The following is a 14,432-nucleotide window of genomic DNA, read 5'->3' as shown; positions in this document are numbered from 1 at the left end:
CCTAAGTCTACAAAAGCTCATGCTGCTAACTTCTTTCTTCAGTTAGTCTCAAAGGTGCTACAAGATCTCTCTACATACTTCCTTCCTGTAGTATCTATATAGGATGTAACTGAGCACCACAAGGCATGTGCTTCTGACTCAAAAGCTATCTCCTTCTCCTCGCCTGGCTCTTTTTTTGCTCACAGTGATATCTGCAAAGGCTGATGGGTAAAAGTATGCAGATAAGCTGCTACTCTCATACAGCTTCACCTCCTCATCTGCTGGGTCAAAAGCTTTCTGTCCTTCCCAAGGTGCTACTTATTCTCGCTCAGAGGAACTTCAGTAAAGGTTGATGGAGAAAAATATGCAGATGAGCTGCTGCTCCGCAGAGCTTCTCCCTTCTCTTTTAAATTCTCTTCACCCATATCTTCATCCCCGAACAATGTGTTAAATTAAATATGTGATTTGCCTGGACAAAAATGGTTGTACCACAAAAGGAGATAGCAGTGACTGGGAATATGTTCCTATCTTTACCTTTGGGAAAGTAGGAGAGCTCCATGGGTATAGAGTCAGCTTCTGCTCCCAGCATTGGGACTGTGATCTTGCAAAGAAATAGAGTTTACAAGCATTTCGGTCTGTAGTCCCACTTGAACTGGTGTGTCTGACACTTTGGTGGCATGTGGGTATACACTGCTGAGAGGGGAAAATGCCAGTTCATGACACTTCAAAGAAGAGCCTTCCAAGTAATCACCTTGCAAAGAGGGCCCAGGACAGGAGAGCTGCAGTAGTTGTTCATTTCTGTTGGGGTCCCTTATCCACTATTGAGCTGTCAAGGACAACCTGGTTATAGTGATGGTGCTGACCTTACACACATGACTGGTTGCTTCCCAAGTGTGTCCGGAAGAATTCTGTTTGGAGGCAAAAGGGTGTAAGAGCCAAACAATTCAGACAAAACACAGAGTGGACATTCTCACCCCCCCAGGACTGGAGTCTGGCGATGTGCATCATCGCCACATGCTAGGGTTTGGGAATGTGTGGTTGTTCCGTTCTTCTGAACCCTAATTCTGGCTCCAGGCCGCTGCAAAGCATTGGTCTGTTCCAGGCCTATGTGATCTTGCTCTCACCTGAAACCCCAGTTATTGGCAAACACCCCTCTTTTCTATGTAGATTCTTTCCCTTTGTACGTGGACTACTCCTTTCCCTTTCCCCATAGAATCCTCTTTCCAGAGTTCTCTATAATGCAGTAGTTATGCATGGTGCAGTGAAAGAGATAAAGCCTCACACTATGTATCAATTTTGCTTTCTGCAAGTATAATGGAGCTTCTGTGGTGGTGGTGGTATGCTGCTAGTTTGGCACTGTTTCAGCCATGCTGCCAGCAAATTTGTGGCAAATTGCTGGCAGTATAGTGGCAAAGAGTTGTTGGAATATCTGAATTTCCAACAGCCTAGTGGTGGAATCCTGGCAGCATAGCTATAGTTACAGAGGCATAACTCGATTCCCCATCATCCAAACCACCTCCAGATGGTGGAAATTCATGTTAGAATCACATTGCTGGTCTTCTGTTGTATTTCTTTATGGCTATACTTGGCTATGTTTAATCAGGTCTTGACAGATATTTAATCAATTTCTATCCCTCTTTTCTGCCCATTTTTCTGTTCAAGGCAACTCCCAAAATTGAAAGCAATTTATAGCAGTTTTAAACAGCATAATAACCAAGCAAACAATTGAAAACAGAAATTCATCAACATGAAAGTAGTGTTGCCAATGAGAAAACAATGCTTATAAGAAAAAGATGGCACAGAACACAGTGTTCTGGGCTGAGCCACCATTTTAGTTGATTACTTCTTAATGCCTTTTTTTGGGGAGTGCTTGCTTTCCTATCCCAAGCCACAAGAAGGATCATCTCTGCAGCTGCAGTTGAATAAATGACTACAGTTGACCTTCTTGGATGATGCTAATTGTCACTTGAGCCAGAAATCTCTAAGAAAGTAGCTGTTCTTCTTGTTGGTCAGTTATAAGAACTGATCGGCTTGAGTAGAAGGCTGATGAGCAAAGCTTTTGTCCTGTCTGATGTTGCACCTCAGTGAAAATGTTTTATCTCCATTTGTCAGCCCCTTCTCTGGCACTGTATTATCCACACCAGTAAGTAGTTGCTTACAGTACTGGTGCATGACAATGGCATATAGGAAAGAGCTGGGATGTGCTTCAGAATATTTTATGCAATATAAAACCAGATGAGGTGAAATTCTGCATGAGTAAGTAATTATTTCTCTCTCAGTGAAACCTTTAAATTATCTGGTGTGATGATTTGCTAAGGTAAGGATGGGAAAACTTTGGCTCCTGAGAGTTCCCCGGCCCACCAACAGCTTATTTTACTGTTATAGGTATATCCAGGGCTACTTAAAGTCTGGCAACTGAGCATTGCAGAACTGTGCACTGGCTTACAACTGCAAGATCTTCCACAGAACTGGAGTTTACACTTGTGTAGATGTGCATACAATGCCCAAACCGATTAAAATCACATCTGCCTGCACTCAATTTGCTCTGTTGTTCCACTTCACACACATACCCCATTGGTTGGAACATGGTCCCTGACATCCTTCCAAGGTTGGAATTCAGCTTCTTGGCCAAAAAAGGACCCCGCTCCTTGCCCTAAAGCAGTGATGTCAAAACTCTGGCCCTCCAGGTGTTTTGGACTTCAGCTCCAAGAATCCCAGACCATTAGTCCAAAACACCTGGAGGGCAGACTTTGGACATCACTGCCTTGAGGGTTCCCTGAACCCAAATGTATGTGTTGTTTATTTTGTCCTTCTGAATGCACGTATCACTTCTCACTAAAGAGTTACAAAGAGACTTACATAAGAAAATCATAAAATCACAGAATTGGAAGGAGCCACAGGGCCCATATGGTCCAACCTTATCATGAAGGAATACACAAGCAAATAACCTGGACAGAACTCAATAAACAAACACACCCGAAACTGCATGAGTGCTGAAATCATTATCAGATGTTTCAGTCCAAATTCCTTGCATTCAGAAATGAGGTTGATACATAGGTGGGAACCACAGAGTGTGATTTTTGTTGTGTTGTCATTGGTGCTTAGACTTTTGCCTTCTTAGGAAAAATTCTTTTGGCAGCCTCGGCACTTTCTCTTAGGTTCCATGTGAGAACTGTTTTGCTTAAGCTTGCTCCTGAAGGAGAAAGGTGGCAAATGACTTTAGGCAACTTCTGAGGACTTTATTCTTGTGCATTTTCATTGGGTCCTTTTATTTACGGGTCCTTTTATTTGGTCTTGTGATTGCATTGTTTAGAATTATTTTGTTAGCTCCCAAAAGCAGGATATAAATATTTTAAATAAAAAAATGAGAAAAGTGTCTGGCCAAACTGCTGAGCAAAGAAAAGCATATGTGAGGTAGAGAAAAGCCAAAAGATTAGCCCACTCCTCAATAATTCAGAGAGTTTCTTTTTTCCACTTTATGAAGACTGTGGATTGTGTTCACAGCAGAATTATAGAAACTGATGCTCCAGAATAAAAATGAAATTAATCTGAGAGTTCCTTCCTGGCTTCACAGTGGGAGCTCTTAACCGAGAGCTCAAAAATCTAGCCAAGTACACTTCTCCCTACCTGCTAGAACAAAATTCTTTCTCAAGACTGGAATTGGCAAGGGTGTTCAGGAGGGATGAAGTGGACCACAGAAGGAGACAAGGCCCACAATCACCTCTTAGCTCCAACTTACGAGAGCCTTGTTCAAGACGTTTATTTGCTGACTATAAAAAAATAAGCATATCAAAAGCAGTGAACTCTGTTGTATTGCTAGCTACAGGCCAAATGCTTTATTCATAATATTGCAGCATGTTTGTTTAAAGAGTAACCAACATGCTGTTTGTGGCTCTCAAAATATGTCTTAAGCAGAGCGAGTTGTTGGTTTACACTGCTTACATTCTGCAGTACATTCCCCTTGCAGGCAAGTTGACCTAGATTTTTCCCCCTGCTGTAATGGCAGGATACAGGTAACTAATTTACCAAGGTTTTTCATACCTTATTTCAAGGCTGATCACTCATCCTTTAAGATTAACATTTTTACCACGTCGCTCAACACCTTACTGTTGATCCGGTTGTATTTTTTTCTCTATTTGTGAACTAAAAAGCTGAAGATGCAGGAAAAATTAGTTTCCAGAATTACAAAGACAGATTTCTGTAGATAAAGCACAGTTGAGAGAATTTTTTTCTAGAAAAGTAATGTATTAATCAAATCTTTGGGATGAGTGGCACTTTCTCAGGACAGAATATCAAGAAAGCACCAAATGAGTGCAGGTACAGTAACTGAGCATATGATGTTTTCTTGAGTTATCTAAGGCTTACCCAGTGAGGGAAGATTCTTTTGTGGCTTTAGCTGCTGGTTGTGCAACCCCATCCCAAGTCTTCTGTTGCAGTAAAAATAATCTTAATTGCAGGTGCGTCTAAGATAGGCAGCTGACATCATACGCCAAGTGGAAAACACCATGGACCTGGAACAATTACTAAGGAAGGGCAAGGAGGAAAGTGCAAAGGCAGGCTTGTTGTGGAGCATAAAGAAAACAAAAATAATGTCCATGAATGATTTACATAAATTCAACCCAGACAATGCAGAATTCAGAATAAAGATTTCCCATACCATGGTTGATCAGAAAGGAATCTGCAGTTGAGACTAGAAATGGGAACAGCCGTAATGAAAGAACTATGCAAGATCCTAAAAAGTAAAGATATACAATGGAGCACTAAAGTTAGAACTGTCCAAGCCATTGTATTCCCCATTGCCATGTGGAGATGTGGGAGCTAGACAGTGATGAAATCTGACAGAAAGAAAATCAACCCATTTGAGATGTTCTGGAGAAGAGTGCTGAGGATACCATGGACAGCCAAATAGACAAGCAGATGGGTTCTTGAAGAAATCAAGCCTGAACTCCCCCTGAAAGCCAAGATGATCAATTTGAGGCTGTCGTGGTTTGGCCACATCATGAGAATGCATGTCCCATTAGAAAAGACAATAATGCTAGAAAGATAGAAGGCAGAAGAAGACGACTGCACCCCTGATGGATGGACTCAGTCAGGGCGATCACAGGCCTGAATCTACAAGACCTGAGCAGAGCAGTGGATGACAGGGGGCTTGGAAATGTCCCATACACAGGGTCACCATGAGTCAAAGTCAACTCGAAGGCAGCTAAAAAGAACAAATGCTATTGACCCTAAGACCATCTGCGTGACAAGAATGTGCTCCATCTCTATGATTTGGTTTCACCCTCAGTCATAATAATCTTTAAGCCAGGTAGAAGGAATATCTAAAATAATAGATGCTATGTTTGTATGAGGTACATATATACAGGAAGGCATGAGGGAGCATGCAGTAAGAGCCTCAAAGAAATGAAATGCAGAATTGGATTTTGCAAAAGGCCAACAGGATATCATCCACAAATGAGAGAGCGAGGAAGTATTTGGCTTAAAACCATTTTCCTGTGTCTGTTTCAGGGGCATTACAACTGCAAAACACTTGTACAAATCATACAACAGATTTCTACAGAGAAAGTATGTGAGCGAGAGGGCACCTGGGATTAGACCAAAAATGTGAGAGACCAACCTATATCCTTGTGTGGCCTGCAGTTGCTCTAGCATCAGCTTTCTAATACAATGCAACATATACAGACACAATTCTTTTTTTAAAAAAAATTGGAAGGATTGTTTTTGTTTGTTTCGGGTTCTACTGAGGCCTTTTCCTCTATGCCAGTGATGACAAACCTATGGCATGCGTGCCAGAGGTGTCACTCAGAGCCCTCTCTGTGGGTACACATGCTGTCACCCTAGCACAGAGTTTGCCAGAGTTTCTTACTAGAAAGCCAGAGGGACGTGGCACTTTGCAATAAATAAGTGGGGTCTGGGTTGCAGTTTGGGCACTCGGTCTGAAAAAGGTTCACCATCACTGCTCTATGCCATTGTTGCCCCTCCATTGTCTTCCTCCAGCCTCATTGTGCACCTTCACCAAAAGGGAACAGCCAGTGGAAATAGCTGTTTTCTTTCCTTTCTCTTGTCTTCTCACTGACATAGGTCAGATAAGGACACAGTAATAGCAAGGAAGAGGAAGATCAGGATTAAAGGACCTCTGCCATAGGCTGCATCTGCATTGCAGAAATAATGCATTTTGACACATTTTTAACTACCATGGCTCAATGCGATGGAATTCTGGGAGTTATACTTTGTTGTGTTACCAAAGTTCTCTGAGAGAGAAGCCTATTATCTCACAAAACTACAAATTCCAAAATGTAATCACACTGAACCATGGTAATTAAAGTGGTGCCAGACTGCATTATTTCTGCAGTGCAGAATAACCATAGTGTGGCTCTTGGCAAGTACCCAGTCCCTTCTGACAGTCCTAGAAGGGAAATGGTTAACTTCTTAATGGTGAAGAAGCAAGATTTCATTACCAAACTGCAGAACTTTATTGTCTGTGTATCTGTGTCTGTTTGTCTGCCTTGTGTGTTTAAAAGGGAGGAGGGTTGCAAATAAAATATGCAAATAAATAATTCAAGCCTGGTTTTTTAATTAATGTCTTAGCAATAGAGAACACTGTCAAACTGTTCAAAATAAAACTCATTATGTCTGAGTCAGCAACTTTTGTAAAATAGATGAATCAAGTTAAGATGCCATCCACTTGAACTTGCACTGCATTGCATTCAGTGGCAGTCTAATCCACCTGCTTATACACTTGGTTACATATTGTTGTTTTTGTTGTTAACTCTCTTCAAGTTAACCTTGACTTATGGTGACTCTATGAAGAAGAGACATCTGGAGTCCCAAACACACTGCAGAAATAATCAAGTTTGATACTGCTTTAACTGCCCTGGCTCAATGCTAAGGAGTTCTGGGAGTTGTCGTTTTGTGAGACATTTAGCCTTCTCTGTCAGAAACCTCCGGTACAACAATAAACTTCAATTTCCAGGATTCCCTATCACTGAGCCATGGCAATTAAAGCAGTCTCAAACTGGATTATTTTTGCAGTGTGTTTCGATCTGTGTCACCCTGTCATCAACTGCCCTACTCAGGCCTTGCAGACTCAGGACTATGGCTTCCTTGATTGAATCTATCCATCTGTCATGCAGTCTTCGTCTTTTCCTACTGCCTTTTATCTTACGACAGATTGTCTTTTCTAGTGCACAGTTCCTTCTCATGATGTGTCTAAAATAAGACAGTTTCAGTTTAGTCATCTTGGCTTCTAGGGAGAGTTCAAGCTTCATTTGCTTCAGGACCCATTTATTTGTCTTTTTAGCAGTCCATGGTATCCATACAACTCTCCTCCAGCACCACATTTCAAATGAATTGATTTTCTTCCTATAAGCTTTCTTCACTGTCCAGCTTTCATGACAATAAATAGAAATGGAAAATATGGCTTGGACAATCTTAACTTTATTATTCAACAATATATCATGTAGTATAGTGTCATCCACATATCTTAAAATTGTTGATGTTCCTTCTCCAAATATTTATTCCTCCTTCCTCCAAGTCTAATCCTGGTTTATGTATGATATGTCCAGCGTACTAGTTATACAGAGTGATAAAACACAGCCTATCAGACTCCCTTGCCAATTGGAAAGCATTCTCTTTTTCCATATTCTATTCTATCCTCTTTTCCTGAGTATAGGCAATGCATCAAGACAATTAAATGTGTGGCAGATCCAATTTTTAAAGAGCAATCTATAGTTTTTAATGATCTACACAATCAAAGGTTTTGCTGCAATCTATAAAGCACAGGCTGATTTTCTTCTGAAATTCTTTGATGTGCTCCATTATCCAATGTATGTTTGCAATATGAGCGCTAATACCCCTTCCTCTTCTGAAACCCGCGCGGACAACTGGCATTTCTTGATCAATATATGGTAAAAGTCTTCATTGTAGAATGCTGAGCATCCCTGTCCTTGCATGGAAGATTAGTGCAATGGTCCTACGGTAACTGCAGTCATAGAAGCATAGAGTTGGAACAGACCACAAGGGCCATCCAGTCCAACCCCATTCTGCCATGCAGGAACTCTCAATCAACCCATACCTGACAGATGGCCATCCAGCCTCTGCTTAAAGACCTGCAAGGAAGGAGACTCTACCACCCTCCGAGGAAGGAGTGTGTTCCACTGTCAAACAGCCCTTACTGTCAGGAAGTTCCCCCTAATGTTGAGGTGGAATCTCTTTTCCTGTAGATTGCATCCATTGTTCCTTGTTCTACTCTCTGGAGCAGCAGAAAACAAGCTTGCTCCCTCCTCAACATGACATCCTTTCAAATATTTAATCAGGGCTATCATATCACCTCTTAACCTTCTCTTCTCCAGACTGAACATCCCTAGCTCCCTAGGTCGTTCTTGGTGTCCCCTTTCTTGGGAACTGGAATGTCTATTGAGCATTTCCAGTCTGTAGGCCATGGTTTTATTTTTCATATTTGTTGACAGATTTTAATTAGAAATATTGTAGATTCTGCCTCTGTATCCTGAAGCAACTCTATTAGTATGCCATCTATTTCTGGTGATTTAGTTCTCCTAAGTGCTCTGAGTGCAGTGTCCAGTTCACTTTCTAAAATTGTAAATTCATCTTCAAATGGTGGTTCTTGAATGAATCTGCCATCTTCTCTTTTATAAAATTCTTCCGTGTACTATTGCCACTGCCTTTTCATTACTACTCAGTCTTGTCATGTGTTCCTCTGATGCTCATAGAGCATTACACTCTTGCTTTAAGCTTTCTTCTAATTTCTGAGATGTTGTAGAAGACATCTTTTGTTCTTTCTTTGTTGTTGTCATTTTCCATTTGTCTACACTGATTATTATAGCAGTTTTCTTTGTCCATGCCCCTGTTGGACTGATGGAAATGTGCTTTGCTAGTCCCCCCCCCCCACAACTCTAGATGCGCTTGGCATGCTTGTTTTCTCATTTTCTGTGTTCAATAAGTGTGGACAAACCATTGTCACAGCATTCCTTCAACCCTGATGAAAATATTCATGAAAACACCTATGTCTGTATATAAATCCTTGGTGGGTTGAGTTGTAAAATCTTTCAATTAAAACAGTTTGGGATGAGTATATACTTTTCTGTTTGGATGTTTTTCTCAAGGTATGTGACCAAACAGTATAATTCATTCAATGAGCTTCTTTCCCCCTTCAAGATAGGAGAGTGATTCACATTTTAAAATCAGCTTCCAGGCAGAATGAAAAATGGAGACAGAAGCATTGAGATATGGTGCTATTTTGTATAAGCAAAAGCCAGACCTGTTTTTTATCACCAGCATAGCACACAGCAGGCTTGCAAACTTGCTTCCCTCTATATGAATTTTTTGTACTGCATATGCTTTTGTTATCACTAAGCTGGACTTCCATAATACCTCATTTAATGGGCCTCCAGATTCTGTTATTTATAGATGTAGGTTTAGGCAGGCTGCAGCTGCTGTCATGATCCAAGAAAGAACTGGCACATTTGTAACCCGTTAAGAGCACACACCAGTTTTCAGTGATCTAGATTTAGTTTTAACTATTACAGAGATCACATTTAAATAAGTCTCTCAAGGGATCATCTGTTTCACTTGCAGATTGTTGTTGTTTCTCTTTTGTGATTTTTAATGCCTTCCTGTGCTCTGCTTCCTGAAGGAAGTTGGACTTACATGTACATTACAAATGTTATATCCAAAAACTGCTGAGGTAGCCTTTCAGCATCCTGGATGAGCATGCTCTCTCCCCGCAAATATTGGTCTTTGCTGGCACTCAGAATTAACTATCAACATATTTTTCAAACTTAGTTATCCTTTGCTTGGAGCTATGACTTATTCTTTTGACTTCAAAACTATGAATACTCTGTTCCTTTGTGTGTCTATAATATTGACAAGTAGAATAATTTCATTCATAGTTAAGATGGCTTATACATTTTATGAATATTTGTTTCTGTAGTCAAAGCCACAAAAGCAATACACTGAAGAGTGTGTATTTTTTTTTTGTGATAATTACTGTATAGTACACACATTGCTGTGGTTTATGTGTTGAATTTTGTGTGCTGTTAGCTGTGTTACATCAGGAAGTTGCACCTTCTCTGTACAAGTTTGCATTCACAACCAAACAGCTATTTTCCTTGGCCTTTTCACACTGTCTTATTTTGTCTGACATTTTAAGGTTGCTTCAAAGCTGAGTAATGTAACATTGTTTAACTGAAATATTAAATGACCGTTCCAGCTACATAATTGATGAATCAACTGTCACAAAGCTTTAGCATTTAAGGGCCATGTTCTTATACTTATGGCCAAATAGGAATAATATAGAAGATGACAGCTGGAGTCTAGAGTCAAAAGAGACCAACTATCCTGCTCTTTCACCCAGGCCAAGCCAACAGATTGCCAAGAGACATGCTTACGGGAAGTTTGGAGAGCAGAAGACCTTTGTTTAGCTTCTCTGCTCATTCATGGAGAGGAAATAGTGGAAAAATCTTACACTGGATGCCACTGTTTTTCTAGAGAACATCATTTGCCAAGTTTTATCATCTCAAGGGATGATTCTAATATTTGTTTCTGTAGTCAAAGCCACTAGAAGTGGCCTTCTAGTACAGATTGATTTATGTCTTTCCTAAGTATCTTTCAAAAATGTTCACACTTGTCAAGATATCTACCCAATTTATAAAAATATTTTTAAAAAATAGGTTTGAACTAAACAGATATCCAGCTAATTCCATACTCTTGTAGCTTGAGCTGTGGACCAACATTATCTGCAGTCCAAAAAGTATAAAAAGGTTAATTCATTACAAAACACATTAGCAAAAATAACCAACAAACCCACAGATAAGCTTTCAGTTAAGAGCCAGTATGGTGTAGTGGTTTGAGTGTTGGGATATGACTCTGAAGACAAGGGTTTGGATCCCTGCTCAGTCCTAAAACCCATTGGGTGACTCTTGGCAAGTCACCCTCACTCCACTTCAAAGGAAGGCAAAGACAAGTCCTCTCTGAATAGATCTCACCAAGAAAATCCCATTATAGGTTCATCTTAGGGAAGGAAATGACTTGAAGACACACAGAGACAAACTTTCAGTACTTAAAAAATGTTACTTGAGTAAAATGGAAACACAAAATTCATCAAAATATCAGCAAACAATGAGATGATAATGCACAGTTAATACAATTGTTTAAAGCATGCTTTGCACTGAGTACCAACACATTATGGTGTTTTTGATGGATAAGACTATTTCTTCAGAACTGCTGTGTCTGTATTTGATCCTCATTAGAATCACGGTACCATAGAGTTGGAAGAGACCAAAAGGGCCATCCAGTCCAACCCCTGCCATGCAGGAAGTCACAAATCAAAGCACTTTCCGCACATGGCCGTCACCTTCTGTTTAAAAACTTCCAAAGAAGGAGACTCCACCATTCTCCATTCACTGATTGCACATGGTTGGCACATTAAATCACAAAAATTCCACAGAGACTACTTTCTGGCCAAAAGGGAAATTCAGGGAAATGGCCTAGAAAGTCAGTTTTTTAGATAACCATAGCATCAAATTTCCCAGCTGCACAACACTGGATGGGAGTAATGAAAGAAGTCACAAAAACAAAAAACAAGCAAAAACAAAAAGAAACCATTTTGTACCCATTCTGTCTGTATATATATCATAGAATCATAGAATCATAGAGTTGGAAGAGACCACTAGGGCCATCCAGTCCAACCCCCTGCCATGCAGGAAATCCAAATCAAAGCATCCCTGACAGATGGCCATCCAGCCTCTGTTTAAAGACCTCCAAGGAAGGAGACTCTATCACCCTCCGAGGGAGTGCATTCCATTGTCGAACAGCCCTTACTGTCAGGAAGTTCCTCCTAATGTTCAGGTGGAATCTCTTTTCCTGTAGCTTGCATCCATTGTTCCGGGTCCTGTTCTCTGGAGCAGCAGAAAACAAGCTTGCTCCCTCCTCAATATGACATCCTTTCAAATATTTAAACAGGGCTATCATATCACCTCTTAACCTTCTTTTCTCCAGGCTAAACATCCCCAGCTCCCTAAGTCGTTCCTCATAGGGCATGGTTTCCAGACCCTTCACCATTTTTTGTCGCCCTCCTTTGGACACGCTCCAGTTTCTCAATGTCCTTTCTGAATTGTGGTGCCCAGAACTGGACACAATATTCTAGGTGGGGCCTGACCAGAGCAGAATAGAGTGGCACTATTACTTCTCTTGATCTAGACACTATACTTCTATTGATGCAGCCTAAAATAGCATTGGTCTTTTTAGCTGCCGCATCACACTGTTCACTCATGTTCAACTTGTGGTCTACTTGGACTCCTAGATCCCTTTCACACGTAGTTTCATTCAGCCAGGTGTCACCCATCCTATATCTGTGCATTTTATTTTTCCGCCCTAAGTGCAATACCTTACATTTCTCTGTGTTGAATTTCATTTTGTTAGCTTTGGCCCAGCTTTCTAGTCTATTCAGGTCATTTTGAATCTTGATCCTGTCCTCTGGGGTATTAGCTATTCCCCCTAATTTGGTGTCATCTGCAAATTTGATAAGTATGCTCCCATTCTGTCATCCAGGTCATTGATAAAGATGTTGAATAGCACTGGGCCCAGGACAGAGCCCTGTGGGACCCCACTGGTCACTTCTCTCCAGGATGAAAAGGAGCCATTGTTGAGCACCCTTTGGGTTCGGCCGGTCAACCAATTACAGATCCATTTAACAGTTCCTTTGTCTAGCCCACATTTTACCAGCTTGTTTGCAAGTATGTCATGGGAAACCTTGTCAAAGGCCTTACTGATATGTGTGTGTGCGCGCGCGCGCGCGCATCAAGTAAGGCAAGAGAGGACAATGGTTAATGTGTTAAATCTGTATAATCATCATGTACATTCATAACGCACATAATTATAATAATTTGCATAATAAGGAAATATTCTGGAACTTGCCAAACTATCCATAGAATTTTGTCCTAGCAGCATTCCCATTGCAAGTTGAGTTCCCTTTACAGTAGCCCCTTCCTATACACAGAGGATCTGTTCCAGATCTCCCCCCCCGCCGCATATGGGGGAAAATGCGTACACTCAAATCCCATTGATTTCTATGGCCACTCACATGTACCAGTGGTGCACATGCCATCTTGTTCTCCTGGGCTTGCTCAAATTTGGATATGGCAAGCCTGCATATGGCACAGGCGCACTGTACAAGCAAAGTTCCTCTTATTCACAATTCTGAAATCCAAAATATTCCATGGGTGGCTGAGATAGTGACACCTTTGCTTTCTGATGGTTCACTGTACACAAACTTTGTTCCGTGCAGAAAATTATTTAAAATATTATAAAAAATTACCTTCAGGCTATGTGTGTAAGTTATGAAACATAAATGAATTTTGTGTTTAGACTTGCGTCTCATCTGTGTGTGTGTGTGTGTGTGTGTATATATATATATATATATATATATGCGCAAATACAGGTATTCCAAAATCCACCCCCGAAATCCAAGAGATGCTCAACTTGTATTACCAAATTCTCTCCATGTCACTTTTTCCTCTCCCCTGTGGTGGCCAGGCTAGTAAGGAACAGGGGGCTTCTGTCCTTTAATGGTTGTATAGATGAGGGTATTTCAGCAGGTCTTGTTTGTCCTAAAGGGAAAAAGAGTGTAGAGGGTGCAAGATATATGAGAAGGCAGGTGTAGCAGCATGGGATGAAGGGAGAGGGAAGAGAAGAAAAGAAGGGGAGACATGAAGGTAGCAGAGTGCAGGAAGCATGGGAGGGAGGCATGGCAAATGTGTGAGATGAAGAAAGGGAGCGGAAAAGAATGAGAGGTTCAGTGGGAGGGTGCAAGAAGCAAGAGAGGTAGAGATAAGGTGATGGAAGGTGCAAGACAAGGAGGAGTGGTAGCCCTAAATAAGATGAGGAAGGAAGTGAAGATGCAAGTAGTGCAGAGCAAGAAGCAAGGGAGAGGAACACAGCAAAGGTGCAAGGTGAGGCAAAGGACAGAAAGAAGTGAAGCTGTGGAGTAATGACGCATTGTGTTGGCATAAAGTATGACAGGATAGGGCAATGAGTAATGTGTTAAATTTGCATAATTGATGTGTAAATTAATAACACACATAATTACAATAATTTGCATAATATGCCAATTAGGTCTCCAGATTTGAGGAGCTGGAATATGGCAACCCTACGCACATACCTTAGTAAACTGGACGGGTGGTGGTGGTGGTGGTGAACAATTAATTTCTATCTTACCACACTTTTCTAGCTGGGCAGTTTGTATTGGTTGTTACTCTTCACAGATCTGTAGATGACATGCTTTTTGTCCTCACTTTATTAACCCATTGGTGTGATCAAAGGTGGCAAAGAGTTTTTAAAAATTCCCCTTAAATGATTATGAGGAGTATGATTAGCCACTTGCCTGCTCCACAGATTCTGGGGATCAATTAGTACACCATTCTTAACTCTTGTACATT

General features: G+C 40.9%; 1 protein-coding gene across 7 annotated transcripts in view; it reads left to right on the top strand.

Annotated features, from left to right (window-relative positions):
- The window catches only part of ENOX1 (ecto-NOX disulfide-thiol exchanger 1), a 359,770-nt gene that overhangs the window by 151,465 nt on the left and 193,873 nt on the right, over positions 1–14,432 (top strand). The window lies entirely within an intron of this gene.

Source organism: Sceloporus undulatus, chromosome 3 (genome assembly GCF_019175285.1).
Source record: "Sceloporus undulatus isolate JIND9_A2432 ecotype Alabama chromosome 3, SceUnd_v1.1, whole genome shotgun sequence".
In the NCBI taxonomy this organism is placed as follows: Eukaryota; Metazoa; Chordata; class Lepidosauria; order Squamata; family Phrynosomatidae; genus Sceloporus; species Sceloporus undulatus.
Note: the sequence above shows the minus strand (reverse complement) of the source record. Positions and strands in the feature narration are given on the sequence as shown.